This window comes from Protopterus annectens, chromosome 7.part1 (assembly GCF_019279795.1).
Source record: "Protopterus annectens isolate FY-2018-M chromosome 7.part1, PAN1.0, whole genome shotgun sequence".
Taxonomy (NCBI): Eukaryota; Metazoa; Chordata; order Ceratodontiformes; family Protopteridae; genus Protopterus; species Protopterus annectens.
In genome coordinates this window covers 263,048,430-263,067,585 of record NC_056740.1, presented here as the reverse complement: position 1 = coordinate 263,067,585, position 19,156 = coordinate 263,048,430, and positions in this window count along the sequence as shown.

Here is a 19,156-nt window from a genome sequence, read left to right as displayed (position 1 = left end):
CTTGCAACTTCTGTCTACCCAATGGGACCCACAACTCATCACACATCCACAAAAACTCTCACAAACCTTCCAGTGCTTCCCCAAACCCCTCACCTATTATCAAGAAATCATCCAAATAATGCACCACCTGCTGCTGCCAAATCCATTGAAGTACAGTGTTAAATTTCTCAAATGTAGCACATGCTACTGAGCATCCCATTATCATAGCCTTATCAAAGTAAAAGTTGTCCCCAACTATCATTCCTAATAATGGCCACTCCTCCTGTACCAATAAAAGGTGAAATCAGATTCAATGTCCACCTTCACAAACCACGGATCCTGAAACCCCCAAATAACCTTCATGGCATCATCCAAAGATACATAACTAACCATGACATCCTCTACTGAAATAAAGTCATTACCAGAACTCCCTTGTGGGTATTAGAAATAGTGAATCAACTGGAACTCCCCTGTCACCTTCTTAGGAACCAAACCCAATGGTGAAACCTTAAAACTCTCAAAGGAGGGGGCTATCAGAAGGTCCTAACAACCTACCCACCTAATGCTCTTTCTGTAAGAAAACCCTCTAATATATCCTCCTTCCCTCATACAGATCACAAATTCTTACAGACTACCCCATCCCCCATCACCCTTGATTTAATAGAAAAACCCAGAGAAAAGACTTCAACTATTTTTCCTTAAGAGAAGAATCAGGAAATTGTTGAAGCATATGCTGCAATGCTTGCACCTTAAAAATCGAATGCATCTCCCAGCCATTCCCTTTCCCCCAGAAAAGGCATCCCTCCCTGAAGCCCTTGAAAATTTTCCCTACCTCAGAGATTCTGAAACCCCTGAAATGAAGAAGGTAAAACACCCACATCAGTAGTAAGCAGACCCGGAATCACCAAATTAACCTACCACCAACTACATTGCACTGCAGAATGACTCCCCACACACTTGGAACAAGCATGCAAGAACATACAACCTACCCACGAGCAACTTCCCACATTAAAACCCCAACAAACACCCTCCTTCACCCCCTACCTTTTCCCTTCTAGTAACTGCCCCAAAGCTATCCATTGTAGTAGCTAGCCATATGTCCAGATGTCTAACCTCCCACCAGAGAAAATGATCAACTGCTTTTCACTTCCAAAACCTCTGGTCATACCACAACCAAACAGTCCCTGCCTGCAAACACTGAGCCTCCCAAATCATAAGAAATTAGGCCAAGAGACGTCAAGCCATAGAAGTATCCTTCTGCAGCCAAACTGCCATGTAGTAAGCAAAGCCTACCACCAAATTATCACATGTCCTAGGTTGCAACCTACCTAGTCTCCTCCTCCCCAATGCCACTAAAGCTGCCAAAAGGTCCTTGCTATTCACCATTTCCAAATGCACCAATCGCACCCTTTCTGCATTAATTCAAAGACGTCAACATACTTCTCCCTCCAAATCTTCTCCTTAACTGAGGACGGAATGTGAAAGGTAAAAAAAATTGTTTGTACCCCTTGCTCCAATGCCTGTGTAGCTAATCAATCACCCAGATGTATGCCAAAATCTGACTCAACTTCAGAGAATGATCACATCCCTCCCACTGATGATCCCAAGCTCCCCACCAACAACCCTGCGCTATTCTCCCCACTGACTGCTACATCCCGTACCTGCTCATGACACCTCTGTGTATCCCCCTTAGACCCTACAGCTTCAACTGATCCTTGATACACATTGTCCCCAGCTATCCCACAAATATTTCTTACACAATCCAAACATTCTCTACCTATTAGAACTCCCAACAGCAATTCATTACCTGCCACTCTGTCCTGTGCCACTTCAGCAACTGGAAGATCCACTGTGTCCACATCTATGTATTTATTTATTTTGTTAGTTAGTTAGTTGATATTTGCTGACCATGATGGTGCAACTGAGCTAGAGTCCTTTTTCAGCAGAGGCCTGGGGAGAAAATCTTCACAGTAATACGAAGTAAATTAGCACAATAATAACATAAGAAGGCATTGAAGATATTAAAACATTGTGGTACATATCTTGGTTACAGAGATTTACAGTTTGAGCAGAGGTACACAGAGAAAAATAAATGCAGTTTGCCATATTAATTACATGAAACATACATATTTACAATAGCAGTCATATTTACAATAGAAAGCAAAGAGCAATTCTGTTTGTACAGGCAGTTCAAAGAGCACAAAGAATGCAGTTTATGTAGTAAATTACATGTGATGAGAATATATACTGTAAGGAACTGAAGGTAGGGTTAGAAGCTCATTGTAGGGTAGGATAATGAGTCAGTGCTCGATGAGAATATATACTGCAAGGAACAAGAAAAGTGCAGTTCCATGGCTGATAAAAGATGAAATTCCAGATCCAATGTAGTCAAAAAGTTTAATGAAAAAGATGAGCGCTTTCACAATTCAAACAATTGCTTCTTTAAATCACAAAAAGAACAAAAAATTCACAGGTTTAAATACTCCACCAATTAACATTAAATCATGTGATATGTAAAACAGTAGTGAATGTGCTCAGGAAGAGAGCTATTTAAAAAGACAACCACAGTAAAAAAACATCCTTTATAAAAAACATATATAAACAAGATACATAAAACCTGTTAAAAATTCTACAACACTCTAAATGACCTGAAAATCTAGATATATTTAGATATATATTTTTAGATATATTTTTTATATATATTATATTAACTAATGTAGTATAAATATTATATAAAATTACTTTCTCAAACCCCTGTTCTTTAATTATGGTTTCAGGGGAACTACATCATTTACACTGGAGCCTTTATGCACTCTGAGTCTAAGAATCCATCTAGTTTCATTGGGTTCAGTGTTAGTAATAATATCACCTAATCCTGGCTTGTTTTCTTGACTTGTTGCTGTTTTGTACCTCACAAGGACATGGCTGAAGGAAATGTTACTGTGAATCCATTACCTATGAGAACTGCTGGTGAGAGACTCATCAATTTTATGTGCTTAGACAATAATCCTTTATTGGATACTCTCCAGGATTCACAAATCCTCCGTGTAAGAGTAGCGGAGGCTTACACAGAAACTCCAGTGTAAGAATAAGACGGCAGCGCACCATGCATATTAATGAGGGTGCGCTGCCTCAACACCAAGGCTAACACGGAACATGCACGAGTGTAGGGGGCATGTCAGACTGCCGAGCAGTCCAAAAATCCATGCCCCTGCAAGTATCACAATAGGGAAATGTCAACAGACATGAGCGAGTCCACTCAAATGTGTACATACACAACACTACACTCCCCCACATTCTAATCCCCAGTACAATAATAAAATATAAAGCTTTTATTTTCTTTTTAGCTTTCCCGATATAGCTGCCCATATTTGCGCATGTTTGCATGTGTTTGCCCATTGCTTAGCTACAGTTAGCAGTAAGACATCGAAGAGGATAATAAGAAACTCATATGCAAATTAAGCAAAATAGCAATTGCGTAGTGGTAAAACCCTCGCGCTAAGAGGAGGCATTCCCGGTTCAAGTCCCACCACTCCCCTTTTTATTTTCTACTGCAAATCCGTATTTGAAAATAATTCCTTCCATTTACCAATGAAATTTTAGTAAAAAGCATTGAAATGGCCTATGTAGTAGTGAATGAATTTTATATATATATAAGAAAGAGAAATAGTAATGCATACTGATGAATGCAGAAGTAATGTATCTTAAGCAAAGTGAAGCACTGCTAAGCAAAGTTTAACAGTATCAAGCACATTTCAGTATAATTGCTCATAGCTTAGCAGCACTTTAACTAGCGCAAAAGCTTTGCGCGGAGCTACGCATCGTGCCAACTAGTGCAAACAGAACATATGTGCGCATTGCTGCACACCGCGCTAACCAGCATAACGTCGGGCAACGTAGAGCAACATCAGGCAATGTAAAGCAATGTAGAGCAGCACAGAGCAACATTGGGCAACATAGAGCAACGTAGAGCAGCATAGAGCAATGTCGGGCAAAGTCGAGCAAAGTCGGTAAAACATAGCCACACCACCTAGCCGGTCTGGCCAGTAGTGAAATAAAAAGCAATGACCAGTCTCAAACCCGGGATACTGTGCACCATAATCACAGTACTGAACTACTAAGCCATGACATCTTTACATAAGTATGCACTTTCAACACACATATACATATCAATGTAAGTTTACCCATTGCCAAGCACGTGTACCTTCAACTGCATTTTTTCAAAACTAGCCAATCACCAAAAAGTGTGGGAAATTATGCATATTTAAGCTCCATTGGTGGAAATACTATCCATAACTGGTTGTAGCTCCCATCTGCAGGCAGCAATGGCCAGTGCTGGAGAGGGCTCTCATTTTCGAGTGCAACGTTGGGGCATTGAGGAGTCAAACATTATGGTTTGGCTCCTTGTCCACCATCATGAGGACAGACTCCTGCGGGGCCAGTACCAGGGCACCAAATACAAAGTGGAAGTCTGTGATGGTCCAGCTCATGAACTCACCAGTGCTACAGGCATCCCTCGGACTGGTGAGCAGGTCAGACACCCCATGTAGACCTGAGAAGATGCAAGGTGGATCAACTGGTCCAGTGGATCCAGGAGGCCTGTGGGATGCCAAATGTCCCACTACTGAGTAAGTAGCCATGGATAGCCATTGCTATTATAGTGTATACTATGGATAGGTATGTCTCAATATCACTACAATTGCTTCACAGCTGCAGGTGTCCGTGCTGTGAATCAGCAAGCCTATGCAGATAGGCTGCTAAGGCTGCACCACCAGGCAGGTTAGTAAGTATTCTGCATGTACTGTTATGTAAAATAAATGAGAGAACCTGAAAAATGTGTTTAAACACAATAAATAAAGGTATAATAATTCTCTAATAATTATTCTGCATGTACTGTCATATAAAATAAACGACAGAGCCTCTAGAAAAGTCTTTTAAGTCTTTAATAAAGGTATAATTCCTGTAGTGTGTCTGTGTCATTTTCTTTGATATGTTGTCGTATTCTTGCATTATAGAAATAGTACTGTTGTTTTAAGCGCTGTTAACACACAGTTGGGTAGGCCCATATAAAGTGGACGAAGAGAGTGCCAGTAGCATTTAAGCATATTCACAGTCCTCAACTGTTGGCTCATGCCCAGAATGTACAGGTTAATCTGGCACATGAGTAGCTTGGTATTGTGTTCCCCAGAAATGTCATACTGCTGGCAGAAATGTAGGGAGCTGTTAACATATAACTGATAATTTCACCTACACATATCTACATACATTTATGAAAGTAGAGCTGTCAGTGTACCATCTCAGCAGTACTGTGTCTGAGCAGCTCACAAAATATGTAGCAGTAACATCTGCATCCTGGACAGTTTGTATGTCAGATACAGCCCATGTATATAAAGCAAATTCATATCTAGCAAAACCCATTTCACGATCTAAGGACAAATGTGTAGTGTGATAATACATGTAGGGGTCATATAACTGCAGTCAATAGGAATGTACTGTAAACTATAAGGCTATATAAGTTGTTAATGGAACTATCATTTTCCACCCTACTGTATGTGCATAAAAAATTAAATTCCACACCTCAATGGGTATGTGTAATCTCAAAACATTTGTAGGGACATATGTCCTATTAGTTTATAAATATCGGCATTTATTGTGATGTATGTGCCCTGTTCAAATACCACAATATTGGTGGCCTGTTGCCATCAATTAAACCTGCATGCTGTTGTAATGTCCACTGTTGTCCCATATATGCATGTATCCTGCTTACTGTTTAACTGTTGGACCTCTGGTGTGTTGTGTTAATGGGAACACTTCTGCATGCTGTTATAACTAACTGGGTATGCTGTTGACTGTTACTAACCCATATTTTCATTAAATCTTCCTAAACATAGAACGTATGGGAAGGCCGGTCCCAGCGGACCCACTTGTCCCACCTCAGCTGGTGATGGCACCTGGCACCAGCAGGTCCGGTGCCCAGCCTGGGACCTCCTCCTCCATTGGCCCTGTGCTACCTTTGGGTGGAAGCGCTGCAGGGGATGGGGCTCATCCCGCCCATGCAAGCGTGGGTGGAGGAGGGCCACCTATCACCCTCCAAACGGTCCATGCTGTGGTGCGTAGGGAGATCAATCGTTCTGTTGCTGATCCCCTATGCCAGCTTGAGGCACGAGTGGTGCAACTCACGGGTGAGCCTGCCCCTCCTATGCAGCCCCCAGCACAGCCACCCTCTGGGCTGTGAAGGTGCAGTGGTGACTGCCCATGGGTGGGGATCTCAGTTCCACTGTTGCCATCTGTGGGTTCATGGGCTTGCGATTTCCAAACATCCTTCCCCGTCAATGGTGTTCACCCACCACATGTGTCATATTCCACCCCTGTATGCATCTTGTTTGTCTTGTCTGTTTACCTCCCCAACCTATCTCCCCAAATATACTTACTTCCCCTACCCCACATTCCACTCTCACTGAAAAAAAAAGGGTATTCTGCTAGCAAAAAAAAAATTACGCCCCATACATAGCTGCCCATTTTGCACACATGTCCGCTGGACACATAAACTGATATTTAATTGGCAGTACAACATACTTTGTTGTCCTCACCCCTCTCACAGGGGTTGAAGGTGTCATATTTCCCTCCAAATTTATTGCATATGCACAGCTGTTGCTGTTAAAGAAATGGGCAGCTATGGGCCTTCCCTACACCTGTCCTGCACATCCCAAGCTGTATTCTCCACTGTCTTCCCCACTTTGTACCCCTTTTTCACCACTTTCCTATCTCCTTTTCTTTTCTTTCAAAGAAATGAGCGCTGGGGTTAGCGGGAGTAAGCACTTTTAAGCAGTAGTTAGCGGATTTGCTCGAGTGTGCTCCTGTGTGTGTTTGTGTGCGCTTAGCTAAGCATCACACAAACTCACGCAAACCCACTTACAACTGCTTAAAAGTGCCTTAGTCACTCCGTATGCAAGGGCCCCTGGTCTGCTCAGCAGCAAAATACAATACCTCTGTCAGTCTTGAACCCTGGACCTTGTACACGCTAGACTGCATGAAGTACCACTGAGCCATGGTAAACATACAACAAATTAGTGCTGAAATCAATATATCATGCATCAGAATGAGTGAATGTAAAGGACAAATAGGAATGCCATAACACAAATCCTGTTCTGTGGATCCTTACCAGCAGTTCTTGTGGAATTGTATTACGACTGTGAAAAGAGAACCAGCCATTCTAGCAGGAAATAATGTTACAGCAGCACTTTACAACCCCCACACAGTATCATAGCAGGACAAACACTAGCATATTTGATTAGGGCAGAGGCTATACTTCCCAACTGTGACTAATTTTCAGGCATGTCCCTGATTTTGAGACAGGTTTTAGCTGTATCCCTCTGAATCCCGCTGAAAGCTACTGACGTTAGGCAGAAAGGTGGTGAATTACACTTAATGAATAATGATAATAAGTAAGAGTTGGACACGTTGGGTAGAAAGGTGGTGAATTACACTTAATGAATAATGATAATAAGTAAGAGTTGGACACGTTGGGCAGAAAGGTGGTGAATTACACTTAATGAATAATGATAATAAGTAAGAGTTGGACACGTTGGGCAGAAAGGTGATGAATTACACTTAATGAATAATGATAATAAGTAAGAGTTGGACACCTTGGGCAGAAAGGTGGTGAATTACATTTAATGAATAATGATAATAAGTAAGAGTTGGACACATTGGGCAGAAAGGTGGTGAATTACACTTAATGAACAATGATAATAAGTAAGAGTTGGACACGCTATGAAAGGTGGCGAATTACACTTAATGAAGAATGATAATAAGTAAGAGTTGGACACACTGGGCAGAAAGGTGGTGAATTACACTTAATGAATAATGATAATAAGTAAGAGTTGGACACGTTGGGCAGAAAGGTGGTGAATTACACTTAATGAATAATGATAATAAGTAAGAGTTGGACACGTTGGGCAGAAAGGTGGTGAATTACACTTAATGAATAATGATAATAAGTAAGAGTTGGACACGTTGGGCAGAAAGGTGGTGAATTACACTTAATGAATAATGATAATAAGTAAGAGTTGGACACGTTGGGCAGAAAGGTGGTGAATTACACTTAATGAATAATGATAATAAGTAAGAGTTGGACACCGCTTGTACTTCAGGAAATGTGTATTAATCCATATGCTCTGGCTCTCTCAAAGTCTCAACTTAATGTCTCTAATATTGTAAAGGTGTACCTCACTTCTACCTACTTTTCCCTGAGTCTGTTCAAATATGTACCTGAGTGTTTGAGAGGCCTGGCAGAGGCAGAAACACACAGACATATCAGCTATTCTGCTGTTACACACTGTGCAAATAGCTTTGGAAGGAGTTCCAGAAGCATACCCTTATGTAGGAATACAACACTGAAATACCAAGGGATGTAGCCATGTACTGGTAGCAACCAACTGTGACAATGCCATTGTTCCAGTGCTGAAAAGACCAGTGTGGTGCACAGACAAAGAATAACAGTCTAAACTCTGGCTACCATCTGGATAGGTCCACAGTTGGGAGCTACACAGACAGACTACTTGCCTTGGTAAACTAACAGGTACACAGCAACCCTTTAAGTCCAGCAAGATAAAGTTCACACATTAATACATAATGTTCTCTGTCCTTCTGCACACCCTAACCAAATGTACAATAAACCTGTGTGTTTAGGGTCTACCAAGGATGTAGTTAGGCATACTCAGTACTGAAATTTGTCCAGTTTTCTTGAGCAGCCTGTGCTAATGTCAACACTAAAAAAGCAGAAACTGTTCAAAAGTAGGTAAATTAATATTCACAGTATAGCAGTTCACAAACAGTTCATGTGCCAAATGAGTACATCTCAATAACTACTTTTGTATGGCAGTTAACTGTATAAGTAGAAAAGAAACTACATACACCCATATATCTTGCGTTAGCATTTGTAGGTATGAGTACTATTCTACACTGACAACTGTGTAGTGGAAATGGCAACATTCAGGTATGAGTACAGCATTTAAATCACTGGCTACACCCCTAGCTTCAGATATAAGAAGTATACCAACCTTCTGACTTACACAGCGGTGTCCACAGCAAACAAGAATGGGCCCTACTTTGGAAAGCTGAAAGGGCTACACCTACCTGACATAGCAATTTATAGCATTGGGTTGCTATGACAGTGAGTACTGCAATTACCAAATAGTGGCCACCAATTAGTGCAGAGGCCATCACATGCACATGTGCAGATACCTATAAAAGCAGGCTGTACTTGCTGGCCACACATGCAATCATCCCATTGCAGATGCTGAGAGAGAGAGAGACAGAGACAGAGAGAGAGAGAGATAGAGACGCACACCTCCACCCACACCAGTGAAAAAAAAAAAGAAAAGAAAAACTTATTAAAATAAAGCCAAAGATACAGCAAACTGAAAACTACAAACACATACAAAGGAAAAGTATGTAACAGATACGTATTTACTGGCATGTAGTAGATGTATTTGATGACTACTCTACATACTTTGAAACATCAATAAGTGGCAGCAGTACGTATCTATGCACAGATGCCCTGCATAACTACTGCCATGGACAAATCAGTGTGTAGCTGTGTGCAGTGGGACATAACTGTGATATATGTAGCTCAGCATAAAATGTCAAACATCTGAACCATGTCATCTGTGTTCTGTACAGTAGTGTGGACAATGGCTGTTTGCTGGTATATGACATGTGGTGGTTAAATGCTGTGGGTGTGATTTGTTATATTTGCAGTGTTGCAGGCAGTGAGGCCTGCTAAAGCCACATGGGCTGAGAACACCTTCAATGCATTTCGCACAAGACTGTGCAATATCATTACATAACTGTATACCTCATATACTTTGCATAATTGATATTCCCACCATGAAAGGTGGACTGTATATGTGCCTATATGTATATCTATATGTACACCAATGGATGTTTATATGTATGTATATATATATATATATATATATATATATATTTATATACACACATATATATATATATATATATATATATATATATATATATATATATATATATGTGTGTGTGTGTGTGTGTATATATATAGAGAGAGGGAGAGACAGAGTCATATATACTTTGACAGATGCCTGGTGACAAAGCCATGGCCTCAAGCTCAATGTGTGAAATTCATTCGCATCACTTTTGCTAAAAACTCTGTGCCCATGAACTACCACATAGGTGGTAGTCGACTTAACACTGAAAGTGTGATAAGAGACCATGGGGCACAGATGGACAGTAGTCTCACCCTTGATAATCACAGTGCCACACTAGTCATGTAATCTGTCTACATGGCACACCTCATCACAAAAGCTGTGTCATACAGGGAAAAAGAGGTCAGTGTTCCCCTCTACTCATCACTCACAATACCCATTATAGAGTACAATGCCCCTTCTGGTATGTACCTCACAAGACATCTACAGCAAGTGGAAAGGCCACAGACATACCTCACAAAGAGTAATACTGTCCTCAAACAGGTGCCCTATGCAGACCTTCTCACAAAACCACAGCTAGACTGTGTTGCATACTGGCAACCCAGAGGTGACCTCTGCCTAACATACAAAGCTATGTCAAACGCAGAGCTGTTGGACATGCTCCACGTAAACAGATCACTATCCCTATGAGCTACACACTCTAGGGACCTAAACCTTGTCACCTCTATAGACAGAACATGCTGAAGGGATAGATTCCTATCTCAGAGACATCCCATAGTCTGGAACAAACTACCTATCAATAGCAAACAAAGCTCCTCCGTAGCACTCATCATGAATAGTCTTGATGATTGGATGATTGGATGGGAGATAGGAAATACAGCCCGGGAATCACCTCTGTGGCTCTGCTTGAGAGGGACACATGAAACTAAATTAGTTGGGTGTCAAAGGCCAGGGTACCATCTGGCTAGGCTTCTATAGGTCCTAGGGCCAACAGCCCATAACCTACCTATGAACCAATGCACACCCACATGTACTTGTTGCAATAATTGCTATGTGAGGTTGACTGAGTGTGATGGTGAATGTGTTGGTGAATGTGTCACAGTTGTGTATATGTCGGATAGCTTAGTGGGAAACTGTTTCTGTCATGGTATTATGTGTCCTAGCTCTGATCCCAGCAAAAGACGTGTATGCTATTGCTAGCCAGAAAAAGCAGTATGGCATACGGTCTGACGTAGTCCCTTTGTGTTAACTGGGGTGTGCCATTGGAGGATAAAGCAGTACATGTATGCTAATTGATGGGTACTGCTGGTGAATCAAACCCCTGTATGAACTGTAGTACTACCTGAAGCTGTAGGCCTAAACCACGCAGTATGGTGTATGTTCACATTGCTTGGAAACACTGTTTTGTGTGATCCCTGTAGTCCTCACAGATTACATACCTCAGGCATAAGGGTTTGTAAGTACTGACACACAGTACTGTATGGTACACACGTAAGGCTCATCTGGGTTGCCATACCTCTGTGTCCTGTATGTATGTCTGATGTGTGTGTGGGTATGCCTGTAACATGCCCTCGGTCATATGTGTGTTACAGGATATAACTGGGTAGATACAGCAACATGTATAGTCTAGTACAGCAGTATGTCTCCTATATTCACAAATGTGCACATATTGTAGGCAGGGGTTTTCCATCAACAACTAGTGTGGTATACTGGTAATACTGTAACTGGACTTTACAATCATTGCAATGGATTACATTTTTCATTATGCATTAGCTGGATATATACCTCCTGTGGTTAGGCGGTGCATTGTGTCGCATACAGTGTGTCAAGTACTGTTGCATAGTCTTACATAGTGGTTTATCTTCATTGCTGTGCAGAAAATGTTTTAATATAAACTGCATGTCAGGCAGTGTCAGGCAGTTGTGGGTTGAGCACTGATATGTGGTATTGAAAGTGTGTATCCTCTGACAGACAATAGTTTGCTATTTATGGCAGTTCAGTGATATCTGTACTGTAGAATGTTGTGTGCCACATGACTTGCTCACAGATATTGTTTTATTGTCTTCCAGGGTCATATCCCACCATCGCAATCCTGTCTATAGCTGTGCAGAGGATGAGATACTAATCAACTGTCTCATCCAACAGTACACCCTGCTATTTTCAAGAAGCAGCCAGGACCAGCATGAGTGGAATGTGCTGTGGCAAGATGTTGTCCGTAGGATAAATGAAACAGTCATGCATAACCGGACTTATGAGCAGCTACAACATCACTGCAGTGATTTACTTAGACATGTCCGGCAGCATGTGTCTGATGTCCGTAGGCAACAGCTTGCCACAGGTGGTGGGGTTGCCACCCATCCCCCCTCACCAGAGTGGAGGAGCTGCTCCTGAGCCTGGGGTCTCCCAGCCAACAACAAGAACAGCACACATGCATCATCATGGAGGCCAGAGCCCCCCAGCAAGTTCATATGGAGCGTGCAGGTAAGATGGCATATCTGTAGACTACTGTTACCTCTATTGTTAGATCATGCACATGTGAGATGTGTACTGTGTAGTTAGAAGATATAGAGCCTGGTGTTGTTCAATACTGATAATTTGGAACATGATGTGTAGGCCTGTGACTGTTAACCATTGTGCTACTGCAAGATTGCAAACCCACAGTAGAAATGCTACAGTTGTTGCCATTGACAAACTGTTTCATATCCTTGTAGGTCACTCTGGTGTGACAGCAAGGCAGCAGACCCATGCTGGTGAGTGTGTTCTACATTTGATATTGCTAATAAAATGTGCATGTCATAGGTGAGGTGTAGGCCATGTACACATGTAACACACCTACGCATAATGCATGCTGTGCATGTTTGCTGTGAGACTAAGCACATCTCAGTAACGTGAGTGGCTGCCTCAAACACATGCAATACACAGAGCATCCCAAACAATTGTGGCAACACTATAGTGGACATTGGATAGGCAGTCGATACACATGCACATGACATACACAACTCCGTCATACGCAGTACATTTTAATATGCTACACATGGCATATACAGACACATGCTGTAAGGTCACACTCCGGTATCCCAAATGTCATCCACACAACACACATGATATCCCTGAGGGGTAGAGGCCTATCATGGGGCAGTGCGACACTCTCCAACCCACAACACATCCATGTTAGGTAATGCTCCCTATTGGGCACCTTACAAACCCATGTAACAATTGGCTGTGAAATGGTGAATGTAGCCATGGTACTGCAGTTCAGGTACAGCATGATAGGTGCTGGTCTGGCACACATAAGTAGCCTTGAGTGACCACATGATGCTGCATGATGATGGCTCGTGATACAACACACCATCCTGTTACAGTAACCACAGTACTACACATAGCATTCATTGCTATACACCCCAATGTTGTGTGTGTGCAAACATATGCACCTATACACAATATGCATAGCAATCACCATTCACACCAAGTGACACATATATGTCTTGTAATGCTATTGAGTGTATAGGTCACATGACACACATTGGGTATGTGTGATGTTCAATGTTGCAGTTGTGTTGTAGCATGCCATGTCATGGCTGGCACTGGCATGTCCACAGTATGTTCTATACTCACCATAACTACTGTACAATGGCTATGTTGAGCAATGGTATTCCATCAGGTATACATGCACCACTCATCCTGTGTGTATACATAGCATGCATGAGCTACACTGGTGTCCACAATTATCTGCTAAAGACACAGGCACTCTAATCAGTAATGGATATCTATGTGAAACACAGATAAACATCCAGCCATGGTAAGTATATCTGTGAGTGATGGTGCACAGCACATTGCAGAGCTTGTAATACTTGCACAGCAATGTTGTGTCCATGTACGCATTGCATTCCAGGGTGAGGACAATCACTGAACAACAACATACATGCATCAAAGCCATGTATAGTTTCATAGTTTCATAGTATAGTACTAGGCTATCTGCCCTGGGGCATTTGTAAGCCTAGCCATAGTGATGTGGCTTTTGCCACCCCATGAAATGGTACAAAAATGTACAGATAAAATCTAGAATACTGTGCCTCTGTCTAGTAGTGACACAGTGAAGGTCCCCTTATATAATATAATTAGTTTACTGTGCCTCTGTCTAGCAGTGACACAGATGTGACCCCTGGGGTAAACTTACGATCTCCCATCCACTCATCAGGATTTCTCTTGAAGAGATTCAGTGAGGGGCTCTGCCTAATACAAACTGGGATCCTGTTCCAAAGCATGGGAAGCCTCTGGGTTATGAATCTATCCCTCCAGCATGTCCTATTCATACTTGTGCTGAGGTTTAAGTCTTTAGCTCTCGTGGGCCTGATGGATTTGGATTTTTTGAGGTGGAGCATGTCCATCAGATCCTGATTGGACATGGCCTTGTATGTCAGGCAGAGATCACCTCTGAGCAGGCGGTATGCTACTGAATAGAGCTGAAGTTTCTTTAGTCTGGCAGAATAAGACATATGTTGGAGACCCTTGATCCTTTTGGTAAGGTACTTTTGTGGTCTCTCCAGCTGTTGCAAATGCCGGGTGAGGTACATACCATATGGGGCATTGTACTCAATCATGGGTCTGATGAGGGAGGAATATAGGGGTACAATGACATCCTTGGATCTGGATGTGAAACCCTTCATGATGAGGTGTGCAAGGTAAAATGTTTTTCTAACCACTTTGGCAACGTGGGTGTCAAATGAGAGGTCGCTGTCTACTTGGGTCCCTAGGTCTCTGATTACTTTTTCCGTACTCAGTGGGTTGCTGTCTATGTGATAATTTGTGGGTACTTTGTTTTTTCCAAAAGGGATAACTATACATTTTTTGGCATTTAGTTTAAGGCCGTGACTACGGCACCAGTTATCCGTTTCAGTGAGGCCTTTTTGTAGGATGTGTGTATCTGCTGGTGTATCAACTATGGCACCTAGTTTGCAGTCATCTGCAAACTTTGTCAGCCACAGCCCTCCCATGTTTGCTTTAACATCTGAGAAATAAATGCCGAACAAGAGGGGTCCCAGGACAGATCCCTGTGGGACACCACTTGTGACTGGCTTTGAGTCTGACATTGCTCCAGTGATTTTAACTTTATGGGTTCTGTCCTTTAGCCTGTTTGCAACCCATCTAGTGTCATAAGGGTTTTCTTTTAAGCTGTTTAGCTTATATATGATGCCTGAGTGGGGTATTGTGTCGAAGGCCTTAGCCAAGTCCAGGTATGCTGTATGGACTGCTTTGCCCTCATCAATGGCTTTAGTGACTGTTTTGAAAAAGTCAACCAGGTTTAAAAGGCAGGATCTGCCCTTTACAAAGCCGAACTGGGTGGGGTCAAGCATCTGTAGGTCCCCTATGTCTCTGTTTATGAGTTCCATAATGATTCTTTCCATAGCTTTGCAGACCAGGCTAGTCAAGCTTATGGGGCGGTAGTTTCCAGGGTCTGTAGAGGCACCCCCCTTGTGGAGTGGGACCACTGTTGCTGTATGCCAGTGTTCAGGTACATATCCCGAAGTAAGGCTAAGGTTAAATAGCATTTTTATGTGTGGGTTTAGCTCCCCTTGGAGTTCACGTAACATGCACCCCGGGATACCGTCAGGTCCCATTGATGCTGTGTTTTTTGTTTTGTTTAGGTCGGTTCTCACTTGGACATCTGAGATGACAGGGAGATTACATTCAGCTGGGATAAGTATTTCTTCTTTTGGGGGTGAAGGAGGCAAGAAATTTGCACTGAACCTATCAGCCAGAATGTTAGCAATATCTGTGGGTTCGGTGTATTTTTTGTTGTTGTGAACCAACTCTGAGCATATCTGAGGGTTTCCGCCCAGGTTTCTAACATAGCTGAAGAAGGCTTTGTGGTTATCTTTAGTGTCCTTAGTGATTTTTCTCTCAAATTTTGCCTTGGATGTTCTTATGAGAGAACGTAGTTTTCTGCTAATGTTGATCAGAGATGTCTTCCCTTCATGGGATTTCGCTCTGACGTGCAGTAGCTTCCTTCTTTTGTTGTACAATTTGTTTATGGCTGAGGTCCACCAGACAGGACGCTTACATTTGGTGGAGAGGGACTTGGATTTGTTTGGGATTGCATGATCCATGCATTCTTGAAGATGTCCATAGAAAGCATTTGTGAAGGATTCGGCATTGTGGGATGTGGTATCCACTGGCACAGTGGGCTTAAAGGATACCATCTCAGTCTTATGAAGAGTGAAGTCTGCTTTTGAGAAGTTTTTCACTGTGGTCTTTTGTGCTGGGGGTGGAGGTGGGATATGTATATCCAGGGTGATTAGTTTGTGGTCAGATCTCACTAGTGAGGGGTATACTTCTGGTGTGGAGCATTTTGTCCCCATGTTTGTGATGATCAGGTCTAGTATATTATCTCCCCTAGTGGGAGAGGTGACTAGTTGTTCCAGTGCATTTGAATTTATGAATTCCAGGAACCTTTGGGCTAGGGTATTATCATGGACTGTCTACACTCGCACTGCATGCTGTTGAGCAACACACGTCCTGCATGCTGACACGTGTGACATGACTGTTTGTCTTGTGATACTGTACCCCACCATCAACCACTATTGGGTATGTTCTGGATTGCTGGTGGTGTGTGTGCGTCTCTGCTTTAGTGAGGAGTGTATTTGTGTGCATGTGTGCATGTGCTCATGTGTTCATGTGTGCATGTGTTCATGTGTGCATGTGTTCATGTCTGCATGTGTACATGTGTGCATGTGTTAATGTGTGCATGTGTTCATGTGTTCATGTGTGCATGTGTGCATGTGTGCATGTGTTCATGTGTGCATGTGTGCATGTGTTCATGTGCTCATGTGCGCATGTGCGCATGTGTTCATGTGTTCATGTGTGCATGTGTGCATGTGTGCATGTGCGCATTTGTTCTGACATCATGTACAGATCGTAAAGTGTGTTTCCTGTCTTCCTCTCACAGGTGCTGAGGTTGGGCCGGTTCACTGCAGCAAGGAACCTGATGTCACTGGCTCAAATAGTGATAATTATGATAGGTGTGTTGAGGTACAGGCATGTTTGCCAAGGTCTGGCATTGGGCCACCAATCAACAGTACACAGCTGTCCACCCCATCCATGCACACAGTCATACTGCCAATACATCCCTCATCACCAATACCCTTAGCTGAGGGACAGTCTACAGTCGACTATGGCCAGGACAGTGTGGTGCCTATGGCACATGCATCCGGACACAGCATCCATACCCAGAGGTCTGGAATGGTACCATATAGGCAGATGTCCAGGGGTTCTCATCAGAGCACTGCTGGTCATCATGCCCCTGGCAGACGTGCCACAGGTCTTACAACCTCATGCATATTCCAGGCTGTCATGAAGGCACAGGCACGTATGGAACAATACACCAGACCTAAGGGCACAGAGGGTACATAACACCACTTTAAATGACAGCATCCATGACCTAGCAGGTGCCATCCATAATTACACTGAGATCATGGATAGACATTGGGGTGAGACATTAGATGTCCTCCACAATGTCACGTCCATGTGTCAGGGCAGTGCAGGCTGGGTGAGACGTCGACGTGGATGTATGCCAGCAACATCAGCAGCTGTAAGTCACCGCGGACATCCCTCATGTCACAGCCGCTCCCGTAGTGCCAGTACCAGCCCAAGCAATGTTGGGGTGAACTGTCCATAGACCGTCCTAGAAGACCATGTGCACGTGGCTCTGGACAGTCCCAGCAGGCACCTGGGTCCAGTGTACATATGTCTACCTCTGAGGATAGTACTCAGTCTGGCTCAGTACCTGATACTGTCAGTAACACCCCTGCCAGGCACAGGTACCGTATCCGTGGCGGGAGGCGGTGACCTGTAAAACCTGGCAAGTACAGTCTGTGGCTGTCCCACAAATCCCCGTATATGGCAGCCACATGGTGGAACTGTGTGCATGCAGACACACACACACACACACATAAACCAGACACCTAGGGCTAACACATACCCACACACATTACATCAACATTGGCCCATACCAGTACTCTTGGCCCTCACACACACACACACACACACACACACACACACACACACACACACACACACACACACACACACATGTCGATTGTATGGCTCAATGTAGGCCTCTGGCAAACCAACAACACACCTTGTGCATATGATGAAACCTGTGCCACCTCCTGTCATCTGTAACATTGATGCAGGAACAGGCTAACATGGTGCTGATTCACAGGGTGACTTTATGGCAGTATAGCAATGTTAGCATGTTGTCAGCAGTAAAGTGTTATGTTATCCTTGAAGGTGTAGCTGAGCAGCCATGATGCATTAAAGCTATGATTGTCAATGGAGTATTGTTTACACCAGTGTTAATCCCAATAGTGTATTGTCCGCCCACGTGCCACTTGGCTGATGTGTGTAGTATTGGCACCGTGTGTTAGAGAGTGGACAGTACATGTGGGATGTGTACAGCACAGGTTTGCAGGTGTACATTTTTGAACATGGTGGAGGTGCACTGTCTGCATGTACATGCATAGTGGACACATGGGCAGGGTGACATGCCCTGTATTACAGAGTGTTAACACTCCATAGTTTCTATTGGTGGCCAGTATGCATTGTACTACACACATTTTGGAACTTGGGTACACATGTGTGTATGACATGGTTTGACACTGTGCTGTGGGTGATACTGTTACTATCTGTCATTGGTTTGCATTCTGGTAGTATACATAACCTCTACAGCCTGACCATAAACAATCATTAGATGATGTCTTGACAACTGACAGACAGATGTAGGACACACAGTAACATTTGTACCCTTCAGGAACTATACTATGGCAGTAACCAGTGGTGTTCACCTGCACCCATTCTTGGGACCACCCCTGATTGCCATATAGCTCACTTAGGTACAAGCAAACACAGTAGGGATATGTCCGTCCACATCTGGGAATGCATACTGTGGCCTATAATGCATTCTCTAGATGACACACACATCCTCCACAAGGGTATCATACGGACAGATACCTGTTGTCAAATCCATGCTGTAAAACTATAAGCCAACTAAAGCATGGTCATCCACCTTTACAAATCATAGTATCCCCACAGTACCACATAGATAGTAGCCCCCAACATGTTGACAGGTACCGATGGGTACATACAGCCAAGTGTTACATCATCTCTCCTTTGGTAATCCCATTTCCAAAGGTATTTTGAAATCCCTCAGTGAA